General features: G+C 46.0%; 1 pseudogene; it reads right to left on the bottom strand.

The window, feature by feature from the left end:
- Positions 1-201: 201 nt before the first annotated feature.
- Positions 202-8,797, bottom strand: LOC127234393 (methyl-CpG-binding domain protein 1-like; annotated as a pseudogene).
- Between the last annotated feature and the right edge of the window lie 2,113 nt (positions 8,798-10,910).

Below are 10,910 nucleotides of genomic sequence, written 5' to 3' on the forward strand. Positions count from 1 at the left end.
AGAGAGAGCACTAGAATGCCAACAGGCTGGATTCTCAAAAGCAATCTTCACAGTGCAGCATTTAAAACATTTACTACCTTACTGTTGTTGCAGGCCTTTATGTCCTCTGCCCTAATCAAACTGCTGACCCTAGGTTTAAATCTCAGGGCCACATGGCTGTAACCACCCCATCCCGACACACCTAACTGAATGAGACTTTACTTGGCAACCAGGCTGCTGCGTACGAGCGGGTTCCACCCAGGCTGAAAATCTCTGTGATCTAGGAAAAATAATAACATTATGGGTCAACATGACAGGAGAGAAAGCAAGGTCAGGGTAGGGGTGGGAACGTCCCCCAGCACTGACCACTGGTGTACCCAACCCCTCCTATCTCCTCCTCTGGGGTTGATGCAGAGACACAATCTTCTCCTGCTTTCTCTATCCTCCTCAGGGCCAGGGGCTGCTTGTTTCACAGAGTACAAGATCAGGTCCTACTACCTAGGAGAATGAGGAAGGGCTGTAGTTAAGACAGGGCCAGCCCTGAGGCAAGTTTTTATTTTTGTTTTTAACTAGCCAACCCATTATGCAGACAGATCTCCGCTTTTATAACTAAGAAATGCCATCTCTCTGCTATTCCTCAACAATCTTCCAGTCTCCTATGAGCTGGGCAGTATAGCAAGCAAACTTGGTTGCCTATAGAGATAAAGGCACCTGCTAGATGTGCTGGATAATTTAACAGATTGGTATCATCAGCATATCATAGCCTATTCCAATTGCCACCATCACTGGCTCACTATAATTCTGTTTATAGACCACCTGTGCATGCCATAAGACACCCATTACCTCCCCAACCTGCTGGGCAGCCAGGCTGCATGGTGGATGGGTCGGAGGCTGTGCCTGCTGCCCCTCCTCTGGAGCCTCGGCCTTCTCTTGCTTCACCTGAGGCAAGGCCCACCCAACTCTGGGCGGAGCACTGTCCTCCTGCTAGAAGGGCAACAGACTTGGTCTCAGCTCCATGGCACAAAGCTGGGTGGGGCCCTGAAGGGTGGGGCAGGGAGATCCTTACCTGTAATGGAGCTTCTGGGAAGCTGCAGCAGGGCCAGGCACCTACAAAGGACTGCTGGCACCTTACGTAAAAGCTTAAGGTCTGTGTCAGGTGGGGGCCGCACAGAGTCTCCACCTGCTCGCTGCCTGGCTGAAACACCTAGGCCGGGAACCTGGTGGGGCTGTACGAGCAGGCAAAGGTGCTTTTGGAAGGCTCGCATGCATTTGTCCAGAAGCACGGGACCTCCTTGAAAACGGTGATATGGAGTGATACTGTTCCCTCCTCAGACCACCCAGTACTGGGCAGCAGCCCTTCTACTGTCAGAAAAGATTGGTGCTTGGTCACCCTGGTGCCATCCAACTTTCCCCACCCTGCACCCTACCTCAATGTGCCTACTGCTACATCAGAGACCCTGCTGCTAACATGGGCTCATCATCAGTGAGCCTGCTAATCAATCTCCCACCAGTCTACCAATGGCGGAGGCTGGACTCACCCCAACACACTATCTGCAAATTCTCCAGCGGAATCACTACACCACCCCCATCTACCAGGCCCCCACCACTCCCAAACAGGGCGGGCCAGGCCCAATCTAACCAATCCGCCTAACCCTTCCTGCCCCACCCACCATTGCACATTGCAGGCACTGGCGCCAACGGCCCCTTCTGGCGCTTCTGGTGGTTGCCCCGAATTTGGGCTTGTCGCAGCCAGAAATAGCAGTGGCCCACAGTCCATTAGCCGTGGGCAGGCTGCTCAGCCCCCATGCGGTTCTGCCGGTGATTCGTGTAGTGCTGCTGGGGTGGAGGGGAATGGTGCTACTGTCACTAAGACTAGGAGAGGCCATCCTCAGCACCCCACTTCAGTGCCATTCCTGGTACTCCTCAAGCCTGGAGGAGCTGGCTACACATGAGGCTCAGCCTGCAACCTCTCCTCAGCATTTGCGATGGCAAAATAAACCCACAATCACTATGCCTGCTGGCCTCCAGGAGCCATTAGGATTGAGACTGCATCATTACTGTATCACAGAGCACCTGCTATCAGGACAATGTCTTTGGTCCTCACCTCCATCAGGACTTGGCTGACCTTCATTAGTCCTCATCACTGCCAGCTGGGTTGACTAGTTACTCTACACAAACGTATTTACCTGCACCCTTATGTCACCATTCAGCATGTTTGTCATGCACCAGACATTGATGTTGGATCACCTGACAGTAAGCACCACACTGCTAACCCCTTCTTTCCCAGTAATTGCTTATCCACCTTGGTACAAACTATTACTCCCTACTAGTCCCATTACAGCATCTGCTTCCTTGGGGTTACAGAAGCATCGGGAGTGTCTAGGTTTATCCGATGGAGTGGGGCCACTCACTAGCCTGATCTCGTCTACACAGTAATAGATGAACTCAGCAGGTGATGTGGGCGCTAGAGGTCGTGATGTGCCTGCAGAGGCAAATGTGCTGGGGTCCAGGGCAGGTTTTGAGTGAGTTGGGATTGTGCCTTCCCCCTGCCCACCAGGGCCTTACCAGCTCCGTGGGCTGTGGGCGCTGGGATGCAGGAGAAGTGGAGGCAGTGGCTGAGCTTAGGGAGTCATTCTGGGCAGCCACCTTGAGCCACTCTTACGACACTTATGTTTACCCTATAGAAGTCAAAAAACCAGCTAAGGCTTGGTGGTACCAGGTAGACACTGGACCCCCAGGGAGTGCAGAAAGCATGCATTGACTGGTCAGGTGAAATGTGTGGTCAGTTGCTCACAGTGGGGGCAACCTACAACCTGGGGAGGGTGTCGGTGACATCCTTGAGGTGGTCACGGAGCGATGAGCAAAGTGCTGGCAGAGAAAGGCAGGTAGGCAGAACCAAGGAGGTGAGCATGGGACAGAAAAGAAAACAAGACATGAGGCAGGCAAAGCCAGATTGGGTGGAAGCAATAGCAGTGTATGATCCCTGGCCCAGCCTTTGCTCAGCAGCAGTGATCGCTGAGCTGACTCACCCAAAAGCAAGCGGCGCTGCATACACCTCCACTGGCGCTTGACACCAGGGCGGAAGGGCGAAGGCAGACACGGCAGCAGCCACAGTCTTCTTGGGTCGTTAGCCCGACACCTCACACCCTCGGCTCTGTGTGGGGAGGTGGGAACAGGTTGTGACTGGTGGAGTCAGGGCCTGAAGGCCAGGGACTGAGAAAGCCTTGGCCCACCTCTTCTAACTGACTCACCTTCTCCACAATGCGTAGGCAGCGTCTCTGCTCACACTTGCAGAAGAGTCCTGATGCCACATCATGGGGCGCTGCAGGCCAGCAGATGGAGCAAGTCCCACAGTCTTCTTTTACCAGGCAAGCTGTACACTCTCCACAGCCAACTCTCTGTCAGATATGGATGGGTAAAGTTAAATCTAGGTAGGGACCTAGAGGACCACTATCCTTCCAAATGTTACCCACATGCTTAATAAGTCTCCCCTTCTTCCTTACTATAGCTAATAAACTAGTGACTAGCTTATCAATACCAAGGCCACTACTATGCCTTCTACCAGTACTCTGTTAAATTAATCCCTGTGTTTACTGATAACCCATTAATTCCCATTATTGCATCTGCAAACAAACCATGACAGTAAGCTCAATTTAAAAAAAAACAAACGAAAACAAAAACACCAACCCCATCATGCCTTGTAGGCCTGTCCTTGACTCCGAACCCTCCGTGTGCTAGGACCCTCTGCTCTCCTGTGAAACAAAAACAAACTGTTCTTACCCTAAGCATTCTCTGTTCTAGGTTGAAGGCAATTCTCTGTGCTGATGAAAGAAGAAGAATAGTGAGAAAGAAAAAAGGAAGCAACAGACACAGACACACAACTTCAGCTACTTCCTTGACCATAGCTCTACCATTCTACCTGCCAGTAGAGAGTGGGATCCCAGGCGGATTCCACATACACCCAAAACCTCTGTCCTGACCTGTACCATACAACCTCCAGTTTAGCCTGGCACTGGGTCTAATATGTGGGCTGTCTCCTAATCCCACAAGGGTCTGTCTTAGCTCGGCAGTCTTTGCACAATGCCCAGCAGGCCTCTGCCTTTGATATCCAGCAGAAGTGGATTCCACAATTTTCACAGCACCTAAAGCAGAAAGAAACCAGAACCATGTGCTCACAATCCCAAGCCTCAGTAACCTGGCTCACCTTAAGCCAACACTCACCCAGGAGCAGGTAATGAAGCTGGGCTATGCACCAGTGCCAGTGCCAGTGCCAGTGCCAGCCTTCTTCCCATCCCGTTGGGTCTCTTTCCTGACCTCACTCTTCTGGGTCCCAACCTGACATTTCTTAGCCTTGGCTGGTGTGAAGGCTGCTGCTGCTGCTTCTTCTTATTCTTATTCTTCTTCTTCTTGCTGAGGACAGCCCACCAGGATGGGTCTAGAGATGAAGACAGGGGTGGATCAGCACATGGGTATCATGTGACACAGTTACCCTGGCATAGACACTGACATTGGGAAGTACCTTGGGAGCTGGATAGCACAAGATGCCTTGTCTGAAGTCAAAGAGGGTGAATCTGCATGCAGGGCCGAAGTGTCGAGTCAGCTCAACTTTGCTTAGGATCTTATCTCCTGTGAGGCTGAGAGTGAACCACAATGAGTTGGGCCAAGAGGGAGCTAATGTCATGCCACCTACACAACATGCCCACCAGATCTGGTGATCCCCTCACAGCCTGTGAGCCCCACCCAGAATCCTACCTCTGTATAAGTAACAAGAATACAAGATATGAATATAAATACCAGCATGCATACAAATGTTAATAAATAATTCAGCTGTGAACCTCATTTTGATCACGCCATCACATATTCTATAATAATCCCATAAAATTATAATAGGGGAAATTCTAACATCTGGCAATACTGTAATAATTTTAATGTCACCACACACAACGTTATACACGCACCTGTAGTGGGGTTGTATGAAAGCAAACCTAGTGTAATACCTATAGCACATTGACATATAGTAATACTTGATTAATAATAATTACAATCACTGGTTTATGAACTTAGTGTGTTTTATCATTTTAGAGTCCTACATATGAAAAGAGTTAATGTACTGTGAAGCTGCAATGTTAGACTAATAGTAATCTCATACAATTAAATAATTACCGCTTTTCTTGACTTCCTTTTGTGTTTGATTTAATCTTGGAAGTTGTCTTTGTGGGGCTACCAATCAGAACCAACCTAGGCAACCCAAGTTCATGTCACCCTGAGTGGGGTGTATGGATGAGGAAAGGCTAGCTATAGGCGATAAAGAAAAAAGACAGAGACACAGAATAAAATCAGGAGGCAGATCCAGTTAATACTGAAATGCCACCAGTTTATTTTCACCACTCTTATATACACCTTATCCAAAAAGGAAACATGGTATTATGTATATAATACAACAAACAGATTTATCTTCCTCCTTTCTCTAAGGGTTCAGGAACCACACCTCAAATACAACTTCTTGTTCCCTAGCCTTTAGGCTCAAGAGTAACCACACTTCAGACCAGATCTGTTATTTAGAATGAGACAGACAAGTCCAACATCAAACACCCTACTGTAGCTACACCTTTGACCTTTATAGGTCTTATGACTTGCTGAGGACAGTTTTGAACTCTCTGCCCTTGAGCCAAAATGGTATGCAGCCATCTTTATGGGCACCAACAGGGTTATTAGTAACCTAATATAATTAAGTGATTACTGCTTCTCTTGACTTCCTAATTCTCTCTTGTGTTTGATTTAATCTCGGAATTTTTATTCAGTGGAGGAGCATATTCTATACCATATGTGATTATGTGGTGTCCAATGATGTTCTCATCAATAACCAACTGCATATACATGACATTCCCTAAGATTATATTGTCTAATGACATCACATTCTAGCTGTATAATCTATGAATTTAACATGAAAAATCATTAAATAACATGTGTTTCAGAATGTATCAATACCAGTAAACAATGTATGACCATATGGGAATATTTCGCCCAGATGTATAGAGTGTAATATATACATCACCTGAGTTTATTATTTCTCAGACTGTATTACTATTGGCAACTGTATATAGACACATAAACAGGCAAGACACTGTGCACATACCTTTAATCCCAGTACTGGGAGGCAAAAGCGGGTGGGTGGATCTCTGAGTTTAAGGCCAGCCCGTCTATACAATCAGTTCCAGTATAGCCAGGGCTCTGTAGAGAGAGACCTGCTCCTAAAATAAATAAAAATGAAGACACATAAACATCCTTATAAGATGTAACACCATTAGTGTTGAAAATGAATAAAACTCAACATAAAATACTTACTAAGTGCGTAACATATAAATATGTCTTTTGGCTTGCTTTACTTTGAGATGGGGGATATCACTTTAATCCAAAGGGCTTTGAAACTAGTATATAAAGAAAGATGACCTAGAACTTTGGATACTCCTGCCTCTTCCATCCCAGTGCTAAGGTTTCAGAAGTGTACCATACCACTTAGTTTAGGTAGTGCTGGAAATCAAACTCAAGGCTCCATGAACACTAGACAAGTACAGTACTTAAATGTGTGCATTACATACCGAATGCATGATCATAAGAAGCTTATAACAAAACTATGTTTTAAAACATCAAAAATGAAACTATATTCAATACAAGGCTATAAGTAGTTAATGTTGAGGGATGAAACTCCTGGTCTTTTCACTTCTGCAAGCGTCATCAGAGGTATTCATTATCTCTGGAAATAACAAACTACCTTCTCACTGTTTGCAAAAACAGGTAACTTTTGAAAAGTCCCCTTTCAGGGGTGCTTATCATACTGATACTTGATTATCTAAACTCAAATACACAGGCTGCCTTTCCTTGTACAGTGCCCAGCACATATGCTAATTAGCCCTTTCCATGTCATCCTATGGGAATTGGGATTCTGGGATATGTTAAAAACAGATATTTTAGATTCTGATACTACTGTGAGAAATTTTATTATCTCTGATCCAGAAGTATCACTTCCTACCAGCATCCACAAAACTAACAAACCCATTTACTAGTCTGATAAACCCATATCTTTTGCCAATTACTTTTACGTTTTGAAATTTTCTCATGTGTGAAGAAAGTTAAAAACATAATGAGAAATATCTGGAAAATTTATGATATTCTACCAGGGAAATGACAACTTAGATAAACAGGAAGGGTATAGAAATGTTAGTAGCTGTATCAAGAATACCTGCTTGTCTGTGGGAGCCCACAGTGACTCTATTCCATCTTGATTTAAGGCCACAGATTTCAAGCCTGTTCTTGCTCCCTCATGGCTAAATAACAGGATGTTTGACCAAAGGTGTGGTTACTAGTGTTTTGAGAATTAAGGAGACGATTATGCTTGTCTTTTCCCTTGAACCATGGTTAAGGAAGTCTTTTTGCCCTCCCCTTTTGTTTTGGGTATAAAATGACTATGAGAAAAATTCTGAGCTGTTGCAATATTCACTGAAAGCCCTCCGGACTCTATCCTGTCTTTTGTCTCTTTCTAAATCCTCCACTCTCCTTTTCAGGGACTTTTGACAGGTCGGCTGGCCACAACACTTAGGAATTTTAATGTTAATGTATTTATAGTAAATTCCTCATTATATGTAGTAATCATGTATTATGAAGTTCTACAAATCTTGAATTCATGCAACAAGGTTCTTGTTGGTCCTACAGAAATACACAGGTGAGTTCAGCAAGCCTGTCACATTTCAACAGCTGATCAATCATAGTCTTGTTTTATATGTTTCTGTTTAAAGACCCTGTAACATTTATTTCTTATAAATGACTTCGCAGTTAGTTAATAACTAAGGGCCACACTGGCTTCAGGATGTTTTGTCTAGGTTTATCTGCCAGTGCTTTTTAGTCTTGTTTTTCTGATGTATACAGAATGTACATCCCAAGTTTAATGTTTTTCATACCATATCACCTTCTGAAACATGCAAGTCAGACAGAAATAGCTTAAATGGTTTACATTTTCTAATGCTGACCAATATGACTTTGGCTTTCTTCATAACAATGATGTTCATTATGCTTTACTGTCCATCAGTTCATGGGTCAGATTTAGCTGCTTTCCCAACTTCTCTGAGCATCATCAGTGCTACATATGTTAATTTTTGTTCTTTCCAGAGCAGCCTTATACACGTCTCAGCAAGTTTCCTCTTCTCTTCAGGATGTACCATTTCTGATTCTTTAACATTGTAACTCAAGCAGATAGTACATACAATTCGTGGAAGAAGCTTATCAGCAAGGAAAAAAAAAGCACATGCCTTCTTCTTGCACTCAAAATACTAGAACACTTCAGCACTTTGTTGGGAGATTTTTTTAAACAAATTTGGCAACAAAAATATATGGCACTAAATAGATCATGGAAAGGATGCTCGATTTGAAACAAAAGTTCTTGTTCAGCTACTGGGAATGCAAGCACTAGACAATTCAAATTTCTGGCTGCCCCATGCATGTCTGTGAATAATCACAAATGCACTGTGAATATTGACTTTGGTCAAATAAACTTTATTAAGAATGGGTGATTATGAAAACACAAAACTTTTAATAAAGGACTGACTATGTGCACAATTTTAACTTCATCCATAGATTTAAACAAACCTGTTTAATTACTAACAACGTAGTTAGTAATGACTCTCCATTTGAACACTATCCACAACCCTCCCATTACCTCTGATAATAGATGTCTGACGTCCACAAGAGGCCCCTGATTTTCGAAGGCCTCCACGTCGCTTCCAACGGGGCCCAGGGCTGAGCAGTCCTACCAGTCCTCAGCCATCGGCACTTCAGAAATGAAGAAACGCCTGGGAGGACTGGAAGTAGGTAAGGTATGGAAGAAATTAGTGGCAACCTGTTTCCAGGCCATAAAAGTCAGGTGTTGACTTTAATACTTCACCCTAGACAAGTGTAAGTATTTGCTTGCCATCCCCTCCCTCTTTGTCACCCTCCAAACATATATACACAATCTGGTCCCTATGCCTCTTGTCCTCAGCCCCCTACTTCAATTTAACTTAATCTACATTTTCTTGATCTGGGCTTCAATATCTTTCAGTGTTTCAGCTGCATTTATATGCTGAGTGCTCAACTCCTCCATATATCAGTCCTCTCATTTCTTTTCATTCCTCAGCCTGCAATCTCCCCTCAAGTCCAAGAGCTCTCCCCAAAACTGATTTTCCCTCATTTTTCTGGCCCACAATTCCTTTCCAGCCTCATCCCTCACCGCTACAGCCAGCGTTTGCTACTCCATTTCTCTTATCCTGTGAAAACTTCCTTGTTCCTGCCTCTCAATTTCTGTTTCTGATCGGGGACAATACCGCCCGTGTCAGTCTTCTGACATTCCTCTTTTCGTCCTCCACGAGTCTCTAGTCCCTCATAATTCTAACGCTGGTATTTCTCCTGTGACCTGTCTCAGGCCCCGTGTTCTCACTATCAGCGTTGGGTTCCCCGTCCTATCCGTTAACATGGAGGCCTGACGTCTCTCTAAACGTTCTGATTTCTTCCATTCCTCTCCCATCCTCGTCCCAGAACCTCGACATTGCTGTCAAGGCCGTGAACCACATACATCCCTTCCCTTCCTGCCCTCTGTCCAGTTTCCCCAGTGCTCTTTCAATTCAGAAGACGCCATTCCTCCTCCCTAGCCTCAGGGCCCTTCGTGTCTCCCCCGCCCGTTCGGAGCCTCAATTCTCCCCAGCTCCTCCTGAGCTCCCAACACTTCCACGCCCACGGCTGTCTCACCAACAGGACAGGAGGCCCTTGCTTCCACCGCGCTAGGCCCGTGGACCCATGGGGACGATCCGCCCCAGGCGCCCCGCCTGGTCACTCTTCCTCCTCCTCCTCCAACGCAGGCTCCACCAAAGCACTAGTTTTGTAGCCCTCTGCGGCCGTTGATTACTCCCGGAACCGGAAACCCACGGGCCGCCTTTGGGCTCCGAACAGGACCCACACCTGTGTGCAGTCTTGACAAGCCTGCCCTGAGTGGGGAGGCTCCAGCGCGGACTGTGACTTTCAGGGGCGCGCGGGTTTTCCGGGGACTGCTACGCCTGCGCGCGGCAACATCCGCATCCCCGCACAGCCTGTGCGCCTGCGCTCTAGCTTTCCAAGTAGTGCTCCTTTTCCACTCTGCTTGTCCTGTGAGGGTCGGTGATGTCCGGTCCCAACACAAGGGGAGTGGACACCCTGGCCAGCTCAGCCGGCTCTTATTTTTCTTTTGTCTCCACAAGTATCAGGCTCACGATCACCGAGCTTGTGTTGTTGTGCCCACCGAGTTTCCTCAACTTCAAGGAAGTACTCCCAATTGTAAAGCAAAAGGTTTTTATTGCTGAGAACTGCTGGGACCTCACTCATCAGAAGAGTAAGGTGCCCCTTACTTGTGAAGCGTTTTTAAGGTTTCCAATAGAGTACAAAATGTTTACAAGGCAGAGTTGTTTAGTACACCTGCAAAGTTGGGGGTTTCCTTCTCTAGGACCAGCAGGCTCAGTGGCCCTTCCTTAAGATAATGGGGGGGGTGCAGGGAGAATGTACTCTCCAGTCGGGGAGTTATCTATAGCTATTGGCAAGCACTTGTTCTCACTGGTTTTCTCTTGCCTGAGTCCCGCATTTTTAGTTACTAATTTTCGCTCACATTCCCCCCTTTGCTATGAACTTTAGAGCCCAATCTTGGGTCTCTAGTAGTTAAAAGACTTCTGGTGGGTTTAGGGTACAGGTTGGTCATTTTGTCCCCTATATATGATAGCCTCTCAACCAGGGAAAGAGGCTGACATATTCTTTCTTGTGCTACTTCCTCTGCTTTTGGGGTGTTGTCTGGGGCTCTAGAAGGCTGAAATGCTAGTCAAGGTAAAAAGAAAAGGTGGGGATTTAGGAAATGGAACATTTATCAGAGGCATTAGTTACGT

Source organism: Phodopus roborovskii, unplaced genomic scaffold, assembly GCF_943737965.1.
Source record: "Phodopus roborovskii unplaced genomic scaffold, PHOROB, whole genome shotgun sequence".
In the NCBI taxonomy this organism is placed as follows: domain Eukaryota; kingdom Metazoa; phylum Chordata; class Mammalia; order Rodentia; family Cricetidae; genus Phodopus; species Phodopus roborovskii.